Source organism: Thermobia domestica, chromosome 9 (genome assembly GCF_964235325.1).
Source record: "Thermobia domestica chromosome 9, izTheDome1.hap1.1, whole genome shotgun sequence".
Taxonomy (NCBI): domain Eukaryota; kingdom Metazoa; phylum Arthropoda; class Insecta; order Zygentoma; family Lepismatidae; genus Thermobia; species Thermobia domestica.
In genome coordinates this window covers 140,263,157-140,280,157 of record NC_137462.1, presented here as the reverse complement: position 1 = coordinate 140,280,157, position 17,001 = coordinate 140,263,157, and the positions used below count along the sequence as shown (strand labels likewise).

At 34.0% G+C, this 17,001-nt stretch overlaps 1 protein-coding gene across 1 annotated transcript in view; it reads left to right on the top strand.

The window, feature by feature from the left end:
• Positions 1-721: 721 nt before the first annotated feature.
• The window catches only part of LOC145695058 (uncharacterized), a 96,133-nt gene continuing 79,853 nt past the window's right edge, over positions 722-17,001 (top strand). Inside the window, exon 1 of the mRNA XM_081771894.1 lies at positions 722-857. The gene's annotated coding sequence lies outside the window, so the exon portion shown is untranslated. The remainder of the gene's footprint in view (positions 858-17,001) is intronic.

Below are 17,001 nucleotides of genomic sequence, written 5' to 3'. Positions count from 1 at the left end.
TATTGGCAAACAAATTTGTTAATTTGTGGACCTCACAGCAACGCTACACAAAAGCTGGAACAAGCAATTACTAAGTATTATACCGATTGTCGTAAACTAAAAAATATTTTTTGCTTTTCGTGGACTCAAACCCGTACGGAATTAGACAGCATGTCATAATATTACTATAATTTCCGAAATAAATTCCGTATACGAGCTTTTCACATTTAACTATGAAAAGTTATACGTTCATAATAGATGCTCTATTTATAAACATTCGGCGATTACAAATTTGAAGGTATGTATAAACACATAGTTTGGATGCAATGGTTACTCAAATGTTCTCTTTTTTCAGCTCCATTTTCAGTGTAAAGCAGCACAGAGTTAAATAAAAGCTTTGTTTAACTTTTTTGACATTGGTAGTTTTCTTTTACTCCTTTTTTCATGTTCGTTTCCTTTTTACAATTGAAATTTGGAACAGGGGCACTGGACACCAGACACTTGGATCGAAAGTTTATACAAAATGACAATAAGAACAAGAATACTTCAACTATTACATTAGTCATATGCATCTATAAGTTGTACTTTTTCTTAGAAATATTTTCTTGTAGTTTGCCGCTAGCATTGATAAAATCGAAGTTGCATTTTTAAAAAAGCGAAAGGTATTTGACATATAAGTGACGTCATTAGAGTGCAAGCACGAAGGAAATTTGGCAACCCTGGTTTCAGTTTCCAATTCCGATTCAAAGATGGTTCCTGTTCCGTTTGCCATGTCCACCACGGTTGGATTCTATAATATCTGCATTGCAGGCTTAGGAGAGCGAACGTGGTGGACGCTGAATTTAGGCAAAACTTAAGAGGCCGCGCCTCAAAGCTTGGTAAATATATCAATAATTTTAAGCCCAAAAATGCATTTTTGTTTCCCCATAAATATATGTAAGCAGCATAACTTCACAAACACTTAGTCCATAAGAATTTAGGATAAAATAGCTAAGAAAATAGTAGTTAATTTGTTACTGAAAATATCCTTTCGCACGGAAACTGGTCTAAAAATAAAGATCGATTGCTTTATGGAGGAGGTTTCTGTGGAAAATGTGTTATTTTAGCGTAATTTTGTGATGCATAATGCGATGCATAGCTTGGCTACGGGTGGAATAAGGGGGTGAACTGAATACAAATTCACGGTAAATATTTCCAAAGCTAATGTAGAAAGTAGTAGGTCACGTGAATGACACATATTATTAGAAATATCATTAAAGAAGTTCGCTTAATCTTTTAATCTTACAGTTTTAGTGACTCCTTCCTTCCTTAGTTATCTAATTATGTGTAATTATCGATAGCATCCGAAGGGACACTGTTTTTGAAATAGTACGGTGATTTGTTTTCGAGTACTATAATGTAACAATAATCATAATATTGATTCACAAGCGAAATAATTTTCTTATAAATGATAAAAGTGTTTATAATGTTTATTGTTTTTTACTACCGGATATATAACTAGTTAATAAGTGTAAAATTAACGTAAACAGTGGAACGTTATGTACTTGGGAAGCACACACTATAGCGTTGTAAATAATTTCTCGAGTACGTAGAAGTAATGTATTTTTGACTGGCGACAAGTTCAAGTTTTAGTTCCTTACAGACAGAAATCTGTTTTGTGTTACTCGTTTAATGCTTACGTTTGTTGGTAGATTCGTAATACACAGTAACTTACTCGAAATTGGGATGAGATGGGTTATGCCAAGTAAAACAATGGATATTTTAGTTGGGAGCAGTTTTACTTAGAGGGTAGTGTTGCGTGTCGTAATTTGCGATCTTTCGGTTTACACCAAAGTAACGTGTCAAAAGATTGTTTTTTTTTTCCCTCAAGAATTTATTTCTTTAGCGGTTAGGTTATGTTAGCTTCCATTGCTATAGTTCAAAGTGTTACTTGTCATTGTTGGACCATTTTCATTATATTTAAATGAATAAAGTGTACGCCTCTTTCAATATGTCATATTAGTGAAAGTAGTTTTGCTACCAGTCTTCAAAATTCCAATTCTTCTATAAGTATGGATCGTCCTATAATTTTTATAGTGAAGGAGAGCATTTGAGTAGCTATTACAGAAAAAAAAAAAAAAAAACATTCTTGAAAGAATTGTGAATAGCCTCCACTATTGTCATATCTAAAAGCAAGAGTGTAATGTAACCAATTCATCCAGTAAATAGTTTCATTGGTTGGTTGGTTGGTTGTATTTTAACCCACAAACGCCCAAGACCAGTTTTATTCGTTAGCAACTGCATTGAACTATACCGTGTTACATCGAAAACCTGAGAAGAAAACTGAACAAAATTCGTACAACAAGAGAACGGGTAGTGTGCCTGAAGTGGAACAACGGGCTTTTGGCTAAATGAATGATATAGACCATGTAACGAAGTGAAAAATAAAGTGGGTCACTGGTGGCACAAGGGGCGTTTGTGGATTAAGCACCAGGGTCGCATACTAATATGGAATCCGAACCATATAAATTCCTCCTAGATAGATTTCATTGAGAACCAGCTGTTTGGGGAAGGTTGTAGAACACAGGTCCCCCCATATAGGTTAGTAGCTAGGTTGGTTCCTTTCTGCGCGCAGTTTTACTATATGGATCCATGCTATTTAGTAGTAGTAAGAGTAGCAGTAGTAGTAGAAACGAGTTAGAAGCCCCGCAAGGGTTTGTTGAATTCTCTTCTCGACATAAAATGGTCAAATTAAAGATTTCACGTTTATAAATCGGTAGGTTCAAAAACTTTGACTTCAGTGTGTGTAACATGAGTTGATACTGATCATTAAACATCGCCATCTGGAGTTGTACAGTTCTCTGAGTTCAAGGAATACTTGGAATAGTTTCCGTTATCAGACTGTCACTTCAGATGAAAAATGTATCTGCTTTGTTGACAATCGTAAATGATCAGAACAGTAATTTGGTCGTGGTCAACCTCCAGGTCGTTTCGTATATCACCTTTCACCACAAAAGGTGTAGTTGCTAATGTGATGGTCGTTGACGGGAGAGACTTATCATATCTTTCTTTGGCGGTGTACCACAAACTTGTCTGCAAGCATCAAGTAATGATCAGCCAGATATGATGTTCTCATGTAGACATTATTTGCCCACATGTCTCGCATAGGGCTGTGCGGGCTTTCTCACAAACTACCACCTCTTCCGGCATTTAAGATCACTTTTTGGGTAGGAAAGTCCTTCCTGATGATTAGGCGGCATAATGTGTGATTAGCACGTCTTCACATCGCAAGAGTCCAGGTGTCTTTCATCACGAAATCCAATCGGTGGTAAATGGCTAAAAGGTGTGGTTGCATACGGCGACTTATTTTAATTATCCAGAGGTTATTTTTTTTCGCTTTTTCAAATTACGCACCTTGGAAGGTCGTTTAATGTGCACCAATGTAAGATTCTTTTAAGTGGATTGAGTAAATTATCGTCCAATTAAAATATATGAATAGAAACTAGTTTGTTTTTACGTGCTTGGTTTCGAAGTAATTGATTTTGTTGTTCAAAACCATGTACCTTGTTCACAACTGACGTGTTTACCAGTGTTATCAACCAACAGGATTATATATATCTGACTCCATTTCATCAATATTCATGCTGTAGAAATTTTTCTAAATTATCTTTAAGCTGTGTAATGTTTTCCTCTTACATTTTTCCTTGTGTTCTAGCGTCAACTGGATTTTTGGCGTCAAAGGACATTGAGAAACTATAATTAGTAACAATCAATTGTAGCAATACTAGTAACCATTCATGCTTTGGAACTAAAGTTATGTAGTTAATTTAAAAATGGACACTTAGGTGCTGTGTATGGAGAGTATCAAAACAGAAAGAAAAGTATGTGAAGACAAAAGTGTTAACTGAAGACCGTGGAGCCATTCCATGTGAAATCAACACACCCAATTTACCTCACCATTTTAGATTTTGTTAAAATTTGGTATAGTTATAGTGGGTGCTGAGACTAAGGAAAATACCAAATTTCATTTATTTTTTTTATTTTTAATCTCAAACAGTTTCTAAAATATGAGGATGTAAAATTTGCAAATACTAGTCAAAAAAGCGTGAATAGACTTTCTTTAAATCGCTCTAGGAACTGCAGTAGTTGAGCTAGAGAGCGGTTTTACAGCATTTCGTATGCTCTTTCCAGTGATACACAACACAACATAGGTTCTAATATTTTTTTATTTTTTTAAATACGAATTAAAATTTTGATTTTCCATGGATATTTGGTACTGTTGTGAATCAAATGGCAAAGTATAAATATGGGATGATGATGGGTTCATTGTCAAAAGAAAATATTTCTGACACTTGTTTTCCACTGATAGCCTTATTTGGACCAAACACACCTTCAACATATAACAATTTAACACAATAGGACTGATGCTAATTTTTAAACAACTATCTATAAAATATAAAGTAACACTAACTAACGTGAGGAAGTTTTGACTTGAAAGCAGTTTCCCCCCCAAAAAAAATATTTCGGACCTTACAGATTATATTTTGAAAAAGCCAATTGGGTTTGGCTTACATCACTTTCAACAAGAGTGTATCTTCTCCCAGTCGGAGTAAACAGATTTACATTTGTGAGAATATCCACAACTGACACCCACAGGACGTCCGCATGTGTTGGATAGGAGAATGATGTAGCTGGTCCACACGGATAAAGAAAAGTTATTTTCACTTCATCAAGTTCTTCATTTTTGTCTAAAATATACCGAAGCCACCAGTTGTTGTCATACACAGTGGTAACGTAGCCTGATATGTCTTGTAGCTTCAGTTTGTTCGGCGATGTAGTTACCTCCCTCTCCCAACCTTGCACATCATCTGAAAAGTGTTTCACTAATAATTTTGATATAGTTGTGGTAATTAATGTATGAAATTGCTAGGCTCCTTTGATTGTTAACGCTGCTTCAAGCCGGCTTTTTTAAGAACATCTCTGAAGCAACATAATCTTCTTGAGTGGAATAGGCAAAATCTATGTTTGTTATGTTATCTACTGCCCACTCAAATAGATCTCGTGGGATTTGGATCTTATTATGTGGTATGGCCTTTGCAAACTTGCACGAGCTGCCAGTCTCTTCACGGAACCCCCTGCTCCGTCACAAGGCCCCTTCCCATGTGCTGTGGCTGAAAAATGCCACTCGGCTTTGATGTTGAAGTCTTCCTCATGAAGGCAAAGGTTCAGAAAGTTTCTCTTATTTTTGTATTGAGTGGAGAACCGTCTGAAAAATTGTAAATCTTTTTTGGAAGTGTCTGAAATTTATTTGTTAGATATGAAATTAGCTTTTTTTGAAAGGTGTTCACATCAATAGTATTGTGCTCTAGGCAATCAGAAACAATGACAAAGCTCACATGTTTACTTTTGTCTTCCTCTTTGTAATATATAACAAAGGGATGTATAGTAACCTGTTGGCTTGTCCGGTGGTAACTGAGCTTTATTCTGTAGAACTAGACTATAATTTTCTGAAAAATCACATGTAACAACAAATTCCGATCCATTAAGATTTTCTTTTGTGGAGTTTAGAAATGCTCTTTGTTGCTTGGCAGTGAAGTCATGCGAAACCAAAGAGAACATTTGACTGCAGAATAAATTTATAAATTTTTCGGACGTTTTCTGTACGATTTCCAGGTTACAGCGGTCAACTGACACCCACTGGCAGAATATACTGGCTCAAGTCACTGAGGAAAGGGAAGAAACATTTAATATTACAAATGAGAAAGCCAGTCAGGTTGATACAGTAATAAAAGACAGCCATAAGTTTAAGCAATAGCATAATGCGAAACGTCAATACACTTGGTTTGACAATCAATTTCCAAATGCTGAAATGATTGATTGCGCAAATGAGCTAACATAGCAATGTACATTTTGAATAATCTGTTTGGACTAGAACTATTACATCAATACTTAAAACTTTTTCCATATCTTATTTCAATTTGTAGTTATAGGTCCAATGTTCAATATTTTCTGTTTTACCAATTTGTAGACTATTAGTATAAAAGTAAAGTAAACTTGATCAACTTAATTTAATTATAGCATGTGCTGATTGGTTTCATTTTAAGAAGATATTTTGATATTTCTGATATATTTGTAGTTACCTGTCTGTATGTTTTAATTAAATTCTTATTTGTTGAAGGTATGTTTGGTCCAAATCAGGCTATTAGTGGAAAACAATTGTCATATTTTAACAGTGAACCCATCATCATCCCATATTTATACCTTGCATTTGATTTACAACAGTACCAAGTATTTATGGAAATATTTTGAAAATTTTCAATTATATACTTTTTGGAAAAAACAAATCAAAATTTAATTTGTATTTTTAAAAAAAAATATTAAAACCTATGTTGTGTTGTATATCACTGGAAAGAGCATACGAAATGCTGCAAAATGACACCTTGTCCAGTTCTCTAGCTCAACTATTGCAGTTCCTAGAGCGATTTTAAAAAGCCTGTTCATGCTTTTTTTGGTTAGTATTTGCAAATTTTACATTCGCATATTTCAGAAACTGTTTGAGATAAAAAATTGAAATTTGGTATTTTCCTTAGTCTCAGCACTCACTATAACTATACCAAATTTTAACAAAATCTAAAATGGTGAGGTAATTTTTTTTTTTTTTATTTAAAATGTGTAATTTGCCATTACAATGATAATGTGTAATTCTTATGTACTTTGAAGTATTATTTGTATTTACGAGCAAAATGGGCTGTTTAAAAAGGCACAAGCTATCAAGAAGAAGAAGAAAAAAATATATAAAGAAATAATTTAAATATTTTGTATTATATTGAGATTTTGTCTGTTATCGTTGCTATGATGATTTGTTTACTTGTTTTAATGTCGTTGCTATAGCAACTAGAAAGATATTGATGTAACGAGGAACCATCTTGTGTAATCTGAATGTGCAATAGGTGCCTTCCATTTCAACTCTGGCAAAAAAAAAAAAAAAAAAAAAAAAATGTACCTTCACCATCTCAGATATTGTTGAAACTTTTTTTATAGCAACTAGACATGTTTGTAGGAGACCCATATTTTTTTGTTTTGTCGAAAAAAATTTTCCCGTTAAGTAATGGGTCATCAAAGACGGGGAGTACAATTTATGAATTGTAAAAGACATGGAAAATGGTCAACTTCGGAGCCCCACCATTCAGCTATGGAGACAGGTAGAGTTATAATTCTTGTTGTGGTATGTACACAGAGATATAAATAAACTATATTTTATTGTAGTTCGGTTTGCGCATGCGTATCTTTTTCTACATAAATTAACAAATGAACGTTAATTTATCTGAAAAGTCGAAGTTTGCGATTTTTTTCGACCACTTCCGGTTCGAATTTTAAGATTGTGTTTTCACGGTTGGTAAGACCTAGTTACCCGCTTTCCGAAAAAAAATTTGTATCGCTTCTGTGTGCAACCGTTTTGTCGCAAAAAATTCGAGAAATTGTAAAATTCTGAAAAATCGCCATTTTCTCGAAAACACCATCTTTTAAAATTCTGAAATTTTGTCAGATGGTTTAGCTTTACATGAATAAACACACCCAATACCATTCTCGACCAATGCTTCATGAATTAACTACAGCCTTTTGAAGTTAGCGAAGTTTCGTTAACTTGAATGTCACAGTTAGCAACACTGGAAACAATAAAAATGCAATGATTTGATGATGTTTGTGGTTCACATTAATTAAATGAAGAATAAAAGGTTTTCCTGGCTGTTTTTTTTATTATTTTGATAAAAAAAGCTCTCTGAAATAGTAAAATGAACCTCCCCCTTCTTCGTTTTTTAAGAAACGAAGTAACCTGAGATGGGAATTACGATTACGAAACACACAAATTTTAAGTTAACTTACTTAAAATGGTCTTCGGAAGCAAAATTTCACTGATTTTTTTTTTCACATGGACCAATCATTTGCTTGCTTGGTGTGTTCTTCGCTAATAGCAGTAGTACACTCACAACTCGTCCAGAGGTGGATCCAAGGAGTCGATCGCCCTAACAGAAGAAACTTTCTTATTTTATATATAAATAAAACCCATTTCAGAGTTTGGAGCTCTTAAAAGTAGCTCTAAGTAGCAGTATTACACCTTCCCCCCCCCCAGAAGTTCGTCCTGGATCCCCCCTGCGTAGCACGTTGTCGATAATCACAAAACACTTATTTTCACTTCTCTTATGCTCTTCTGGAAACCTGTACCCTACTGAAAGTCCATGTAGAAGCATAAACAGCACTTCAACTGTACGCAATTCATAATTTTGCTACGCACCACTGGTTATCATAAGTATAGCAAGGGCGCCGATCCTGGGAGGGACCGGCCCCCCCAAAGCTGGTGTGGGCCCCCTATTGTATTTATGAATATACAATATTTGGCATAATTTGAATGCAATTTGTCTTAAAATCCTCATGTATATATCTTCTGTATCTGAATATCCCCTCCCCCCCAATCTCCAGAGAAATCGGCGCCTTTGCGCATATGTATGTAACAAAAGTTCCTTTTTGCAGACTTTTTAAATCTACACTTTGAATTGCAGAAGCTTGATTTTGGGGGAAGCATGAAGTTAGTTTATCGTGACCCGTTACTGCCATAAAAACTTCGCCATTTTCCGAAAGCCAAAGGTGACTTCGTTGAATACCAGTTACCGGTCGCATACTTTCCCATTCTTGCTTTTTTCTTCTTCTTTCTTCCGGAAGTTGTCGAATTCAGTTTCAGGCAACAAAACGAGAGTAATACCCGGAGTTTGTACTTGCACTATACTCATGAATTCTATGGTTTTAATACTGTGTATCTGTTTTTGCCTAAGGTTATGCCGCGTTGCCACATTCTTTACCCCCCCCCCCCCAATACTGTCGCAGAGACCATAGCATGGCCGGTTTCACTGCAAAACCACTGCTTTATCGGACCTGTCTGCATCTCGAACATCTGAAAGCGATTTTTAAAGTGGGATGCAGCACCATCATAAAACTCGGACACGGTTTGGGAAATTGCAGACACTTATTTCCACGCATTTGAACCTTTTTCTATAACCTATATTTTCGCTTTTCTTCGAGTATTTTTAGAATCTTGTATATGGTTATGAGTACATGAGCCGAATCGTGTGTTTTGTCGTCGCTTATTACAACAAAACTGTCAGTTGTTCCATATTCCGGTGATATAACTGAATTTCACTTTGCAGAATAACAGTCCAGTTTTCAACGAAGTCCACATGAAGTAAAATAGAATTTGTATCTTGAAATTTTAAACGATGCTTTTCGGTAGCAATTAATTCTCTTCGGATTTTCTTGATGTAGTCATGAATTACAATTCTTACAGTTAAACCAGCAATGTACGATACGAAAACGGAAAGTGGTACATTTTTTTTTTTTTTTAACGAGATCATTGTTTTCCCATAGGGGGGAAGTAACACTTTCATTTTCAGCAGGATCAAAGACTCCACACTTATTCCTTTCATTCCAGGACATTCACTACATTCTTGAAGAAGACAGCTGTCATTTTCAGCGGATCATACTACTAAAGGAAATAGGTCACTCATGACAGCTTCAATACAGGTTGCACCTTTGATTTGTTGCAACGCAGTAGCAGATAACTTAAAATTTGCACAATACACACAAACACACACACTTCCCTAGCAGATTGCGGACTGACCCACTTTAGTCGAATACTATGAAATTCCGAGTGACCCATTCTTATGCTGAGATTGTTCTGTTTAAAAGAAAGTCCGTAAATTTCTTTGATGGAACACGTAAGAAATTGTTTCAATTATTATTATTTTTTTTTTTTTTAACTTTTTGTCCTTTTTCGATCACTGTAATGACATCGCACTTAATTGAGATTTTGTCTGGATCATTCCAAGTCATCACTGAGGTAATAGTTCAGGTTTTTAATAGATCATCAGAATTTATTGGATGGCCATTTTAAGTAAACTTAAAATTTGTGTGTTTCGTAATCGTAATTTCCATTTCAGATTACTTCGGTTTAAGAAAACGGACGGTTTCGTAATCGTAATTTCCATTTTACTATTCCAGAGAGCTTTTTTGATCAAAATAATAAAAAAGCAGTCAGGAAAACCTTTTATTCATCATTTAATTAATGTGAACCACAAACATCATCAAATCATTGCATTTTTATTGTTTCCAGTGTTGCTAACTGTGACATCAAAGTTAACGAAACTTCGCTAACTTCAAAAGGCTGTAGTTAATTCATGAAGCATTGGTCGAGAATGGTATTGGGTGTGTTTATTATTCATGTAAAGCTAAACCATCTGACAAAATTTCAGGATTTTAAAAGATGGTGTTTTCGAGAAAATGGCGCCCAAAAATGGCGATTTTTCAGAATTTTACAATTTCTCGAATTTTTTGCGACAAAACGGTTGCACACAGAAGCGATACAAATTTTTTTTCGGAAAGCGGGTAACTAGGTCTTACCAACCGTGAAAACACAATCTTAAAATTCGAACCGGAAGTGGTCGAAAAAAAATCGCAAACTTCGACTTTTCAGATAAATTAACGTTCATTTGTTAATTTATGTAGAAAAAGATACGCATGCGCAAACCAAACTATAATAAAATATAGTTTATTTATATCTCTGTGTACATACCACAACAAGAATTATAACTCTACCTGTCTCCATAGCTGAATAGTGGGGCTCCGAAGTTGACCATTTTCCATGTCTTTTACAATTCATAAATTGTACTCCCCGTCTTTGATGGCCCATTACTTGGCGGGAAAATTTTTTTCGACAAAACAAAAAAAATATGGGTCTCCTAAAAACATGTCTAGTTGCTATAAAAAAAGTTTCAACAATATCTGAGATGGTGATGGTACATGCTCTGCCTGAATTAAGATGGAAGGTACCAATATTTTAAGGTGTCGAACAAGATGTACGTTGAAGTGCATTAATGTGTTGAATTATTCCAGATAATCTCGTGTATTGCATAAACGTTTAGAATCAGGGCATATGTAACATAGTTCACGACAGAATTAGCGTTACATATTATATGGTGCCGGAACCGTGGACTTTGGAAATCAGAAGTAAAACTAAACTATCTCTCATCACCACGGATTATTTATTGCTTCGTAATAACAATAATTAAAATAAATAAATAAATAAAAAAAAATACAGAAGACCCATAATGAATGTGAATACCGGAATTGAAAAAGTTGATGTTCCTGGAAGTGAAACTTCATCAGATGCAGTTAAGCTGTTACAACAGCTAGGGCAACAAATGAATTCCATGCCATAACAGATGGATACTAGATAGGAACAAGTGACTCAAAACATTGATTCCAAATTGAACACCAGATTGAAACAAATGAATTCTAAATGAGACACCAGGTTGGAACAAGTGACACTACATATAGAACATGAGTTGAATACAAGATTGGAACAAATAAATACCAAATTGGAAGTAACTGACAATAGGATGGAACAGATTGTTCATAGTTTTGCATTGGTGAAAAATAATGTTGACGTAGTTGAAACCCAAGTCAACGAACATGCTAATCAAATTCTAAGATTGCAGGAAGAAATCCATACTATTAAAGAGAAGATCAATGCGCGGTCATCTGTAATCCTGATCGTGCCTTCAATGCTGTGCGTGATGAATATACGAGACCTGAACCAAGACACTGCGAAGAACACAACGATTCATCCGAAATCTATTCTGACAGGGAAGACACCATCTCAAATACAGAGAATGAAGAAAGGACACCTCGCAGGAATCATATGCACTGAAAACAACATCTAAAGGTGAAATTCAGTGAAATAAGGTAACTAACCAAATTCAGTGGCAGATCAGAAGATATTCCTGCAAGTATATTTCTAGAAAAATTTGAGCAAGAGTGCGAGTTAATAGGCATAGGTTAAGCCAATTTTCTTAAGATAATACCGCATATTTTGTTACCACCCTGTTCTGTATGGTTTAAAGCTGATTAGCGGTAATTTACGTAGCTATTCTGATTTCAAAAATGCCTTGCTAGCTAATCTCGAAAATGACTTTATGTTCAGACAGGGATGCTCAGATCCGGAATCGACATTTTGATCCAAACGTCGATAAAAGCCTTACCGATTTTGTGATTGCCGTGTATAATGATTTAAAACAAATCAATCCCTACCAACAGGAGTCGCGTATTATCGCCTCAGTACGAATATTACTACCGTTTAAGCTTCAGCAAGTATTAATCTCGTCACAATGTATAAATTTCAATCATTTAATTATGATCGTTCAAAATTATGAAAGTCAGGTTAGATTGGAAAGTAATAGTATTAGAAATCAAGCTAATTATATTCCTGTTCGAAATATACATATTAGAGAGAATAGCAATCCTAGTACAAGAGATAGTGTTAGATTTACTCGTAACGACAATACGACAGCACCTAACTTCAGAAGAAACAGAAATAATAATAGTACCGTTTCTAGAAATAATGTAAATAATCGAGCTAATTTCTCACGAAATCCCCGATTTCGTAATAATTACCTAGGTGGCAGATATTTTCGAAATAGAAACCAAAGAATTAGTGAAGTAAACAACATACAGGACTGTATACAAGACTGTGCTATTCAAAGTAACCTAATCGAATCTTTTGGTAATGGAATTTGAGCTAAAGTTATTGCGTTTGAGAAAACATATTCAATTAGTTTTTGTTTTGTTTCACTTTGAATATTGTTCTGATTTCATTGTAATCCTTACTTTGTCTGAAATCTATGCAATTACATCTATGCATCGATACAAATATTGTCTGTCAAATTTATGCTGACTATGCCCGAATAAATGAGATAGGTTAAGTTGTATTTTAACGTACACCAACTTTATTATTATCATGCCACATTTTGAATATCTCCTTACCGTCGGTAATTTTAGACTTAAAATAAAATTGATTATGGAATAAATATAAAAATGATATTGGGATAAAATGAAAATATTTTATGAATTGTAATTATATATATATTTATATATATATATATATATATATATATATATATATATATACGAGGGTTATACAAAAACTAAGGTAACTACTGTATACGAAATGTCTAACGGTCCAGGATTCTTTCTTTAATTGTGATCAATGTAAAAAAGTCCCAATAATTCGGGAGCCATTATACAACGATAATGTATAATTCTTATGAACTTTTAAGTATTATTTGTATTTACGGGTAAAATGAGCTATTTAAAAAGGCACAAGCTATCAAGAAGAATGAGATTTTGTCTGTTGTTGTTGCTATGACGATTTGTTTACTTGTTTTAATGTCGTTGCTATAGTAACTAGAAAGATATTGATGTAACGAGGAACCATCTTGTGTAATCTGAATGTGAATGTACAATATTTTAAGGTGTCGAACAAGATATACGTTGAATAATATATATATATATATATATATATATATATATATATATATATATATATATATATATATATATATATATATATATATATGTATATGAAGTGCATTAATGTGTTGAATTATTCCAGATAATCTCGTGTATTGCATAAACATTTAGAATCAGGGCATATGTAACATAGGTCACGACAGAATTAGCGTTACTACATGGAATGGCTCCGTAGTGCATGGAAGCTTTCCATTTGTGGCAATCCAATAAGATGACTTTCCAATAAGATGACGTAGGAAGTATGGTAGTAGATTTCATATCACACCAATCCCTCATTAGGAACCAATTCAATGTTATATAAAAGGTGAAAAAGTGCACGACTGGACAGAGATTCGAATTTGAATATCTAGCTTATCGTGCTAATGCGTTACAACCATGCTACCAATTAGTTCTCTGAACGGCCACATATTCTGTCATTCTTGAAGTTAGAATTCAACCATTCAGACCACATAGACTGTACCAGAACTCGTTTTGCGATTGGGCAGTCCAGTGTCTACATTACAAAATACTACGATGGTGACCAGTGGGATCTGGGCTACTGTAGTTTTTCGATGCTCGAAAGACACAATTACTAGACACTAAATCCGTGAAGACAGTTCGACTGCAATATGCTACAACGTCTATGACAGGAACTTGACTACAGGGTCGGTGTTTGTCGAGTTACAAAATTGAGTTCACATTGAACACTTCTGATGTGAAAAACAATTTGACAAAAGACAAACAATTTTGGTATTTCAAAATTACTCATCTAGTAATGTTTCTCATTAATTTTTTTCTCCAATATTTCGAGTGAGAACTTCGGTTGCGTTTATTTTTGAGGGTCTCACTTAAAATATTGGAGAAAAAAGTAGCGAGAGACATTACTAGATCAGTAACTTTGAGGTAATAAATATGTTCTTTACGCTCGATAAGTAATTATTTAAAATCAGTGAGTTTCTCTTTGCATTGACACCATTGTATCTGAGTGTCATTGAACGTGAATTGCGAGTTTCTAATCGGAAGATCATTTGTAATGACCCTTTGTGTTGGGAAGTGTAACCATACTTATATTACGCTACTTTCGGTATCTTTTAAATCTCAATTTAATTCTATAAACCTCAAATCTGAAAAGTAGCGTATACGTATGGGTGGGAGAGGAGAACACATCGATCGGTTCCCCTGATATTAATTTTAGTGGTTTCGTAATACCACACTGAAATATAGAAAGGATTATCGCCACTAACAAGTAATGCTATGAATATATATATATGTATATATATATATATATATATATATATATATGAATAGTAGTAGTAGGATTTAAGTCCATAAAATAATACTCGTACAACCGATCTCCTTTAGAAATCCAAACAATATATTTAAGCTTTCAAAAACTCAATTATCATAATTGTATATATTTATCAATTCAACAATCGGTATTGCATTACGGTATTTAGCGGAAAGAGAATTTAAACAAATTCAATCTTAAACTATTACCCTATTAACAGAGTAAACTATTCTGCCTCAGCAACAGCTAACTTGTTCTAATTAGTCACGCAGATAGGTAATAATGCAGGAATCTACTTCAATTAATAAATGAAATGTGAAAAAGCTACAGGCAAAATGCCCAAAACTAACCAAAAGAATAACGGGCCTTTATATGTTAGAATAATATGATAAAGGAAGAAAAAAGCAAGTAACTTACGTGCATAACTGCCTTATTAAGCCAATCCGTGATATCAAATAGAACAACTAGCCGACATGAGGTTACAACACTCCACTTTAAACTTCGTAAATATATTCAAATATTAGGCTTCAACAGAATTATACTTTATATATCACTCGTAGATTATGTATATAGAATAACCTTTTCTTGATATAACTCGATAACAAAGTATGATAGTAGTAGCGAAACACAACCATTATACTTCCTCCCTCTGACGTTCCAGCACAACTATGGCTGCCTATAGAGAGCACCCATCCGTCGTGCTAATACGTCCCACCAGAAGGCGTAAGCAACAAAAAACAAAAGAATACGCAGAAACGAAAAAGCTTTTTCGGTACAAAATAATATAATAATATAAATTATTCCTAGAGAAATCTTTCTATTAATATCTAATAACCAGTGACATAAAATCCGTGGACTATGTTACAGAAGAAAACATTATTCAGATGTGACATGTAGAAATGTAGAAGTGACGTGTAAGAAAACTTTCGAATTTTAAAATGTAATTGATATTTAAGATTTCTCCCGTTTGCATTAACTTATTAAAAACTGAATGCGTATAAATACTGTCAATTCGGTGTAATTATTTGTCGTCAAAGGCATTTTCAGAGCAAACTGAATTTTCATAATTTGGAGAAATAGTTCTGTTTTCTACTTCTTTAAATAATAATAATAAAAATGAAATTTCTAGTTTTATGTCTCATGGTTATGCCTTGTAAGCTAGAGGAGACGGATGACTAATGAAAGTGAATGATTTTGAAAGAATTGGTGGAATTAAAATGTGAGAGGAAGACCCACGGGCACTATGATGTGCACCACACTCATATGGTCTAGCTGGAACCAGGGACCTCTTGCATCAGAGATGAGCGTTTTATAATTGCCACATGCCTTCTTTGTTTAACTATAGTACACTTTGTAATGATAAGTAATCACCAGCACTTGTACGTCTCCTCTTCTTGATTTCACTGTTGTTCAAAATCTTGTTGACAAGGTTAATTGTAATAGTTCTTAGTAGCACCTACTTAACGTAACAAAAATTACTTTATTGCATTGTGTTGACAACGAAAAATTTTACATAGGTCCTATCACTGTGTGCATAAATAAGAATAAATTTACATTTGTATGTATTTGAATCAAATACCTAACTAAATCCACCAAAATTCGTACTGAACCAGGCAAAAAAATGTGTTGTATTCATAGTTGTCAACTCACTCCTTATTGTTTCAAGATCAGTTGATAGAAACAAAAATGGTGTAATTATACAGAGTAATCAAACGAAAAATAGTTTGTTACTTATTACTAATAAAGTGTGTTGAAACTTAGACAGTGTACGGATTGAATAGATAACCTGGCAACATTTCTTACTTGAAACAAAAGCAAGATGGCACAATGATAAATTTTATCTATCCATATATGGCTTGGGAAATTAAAAAATTGTGTACCATTCGCCTTGAACCATTTTATACACAACATTGCTCTTCTGTTCTTAGTAACAGTCCGGTGATATTCAGTATTATGGTAAACTGAAATAGTAGTTAAGAAAGAGAAAGGTTGTAAGTTTAGTTTTTTTTTTTTTTAATTTTTTTTTAAATCTTACAACCTTCCATAACTATTCAGTATTCTGTAGCTTTGGAGTAATGCGTTACATTAGTATATCATCTTAGTGTTACTGTGCTTATTGTGTCCATTATCGTACCTTCTCAGTGATAAAACTTATATTGAATAACGTTGTTATGCATTGTTTGAATACTAGTTTTTAGTCGTATGTGAAAGGACAGAAGTCATTAAATTACTAACTTTGGTATCAGGTTCTCTCAGTGATCCTTTTATAAACTTATTTTCAGTTACTACTGTATCTTCGGTAGGCTAGTTTGATTAGGAGAAGAGTGGTAGGTTATAAAATTTATCTCCTTAACAAAGAA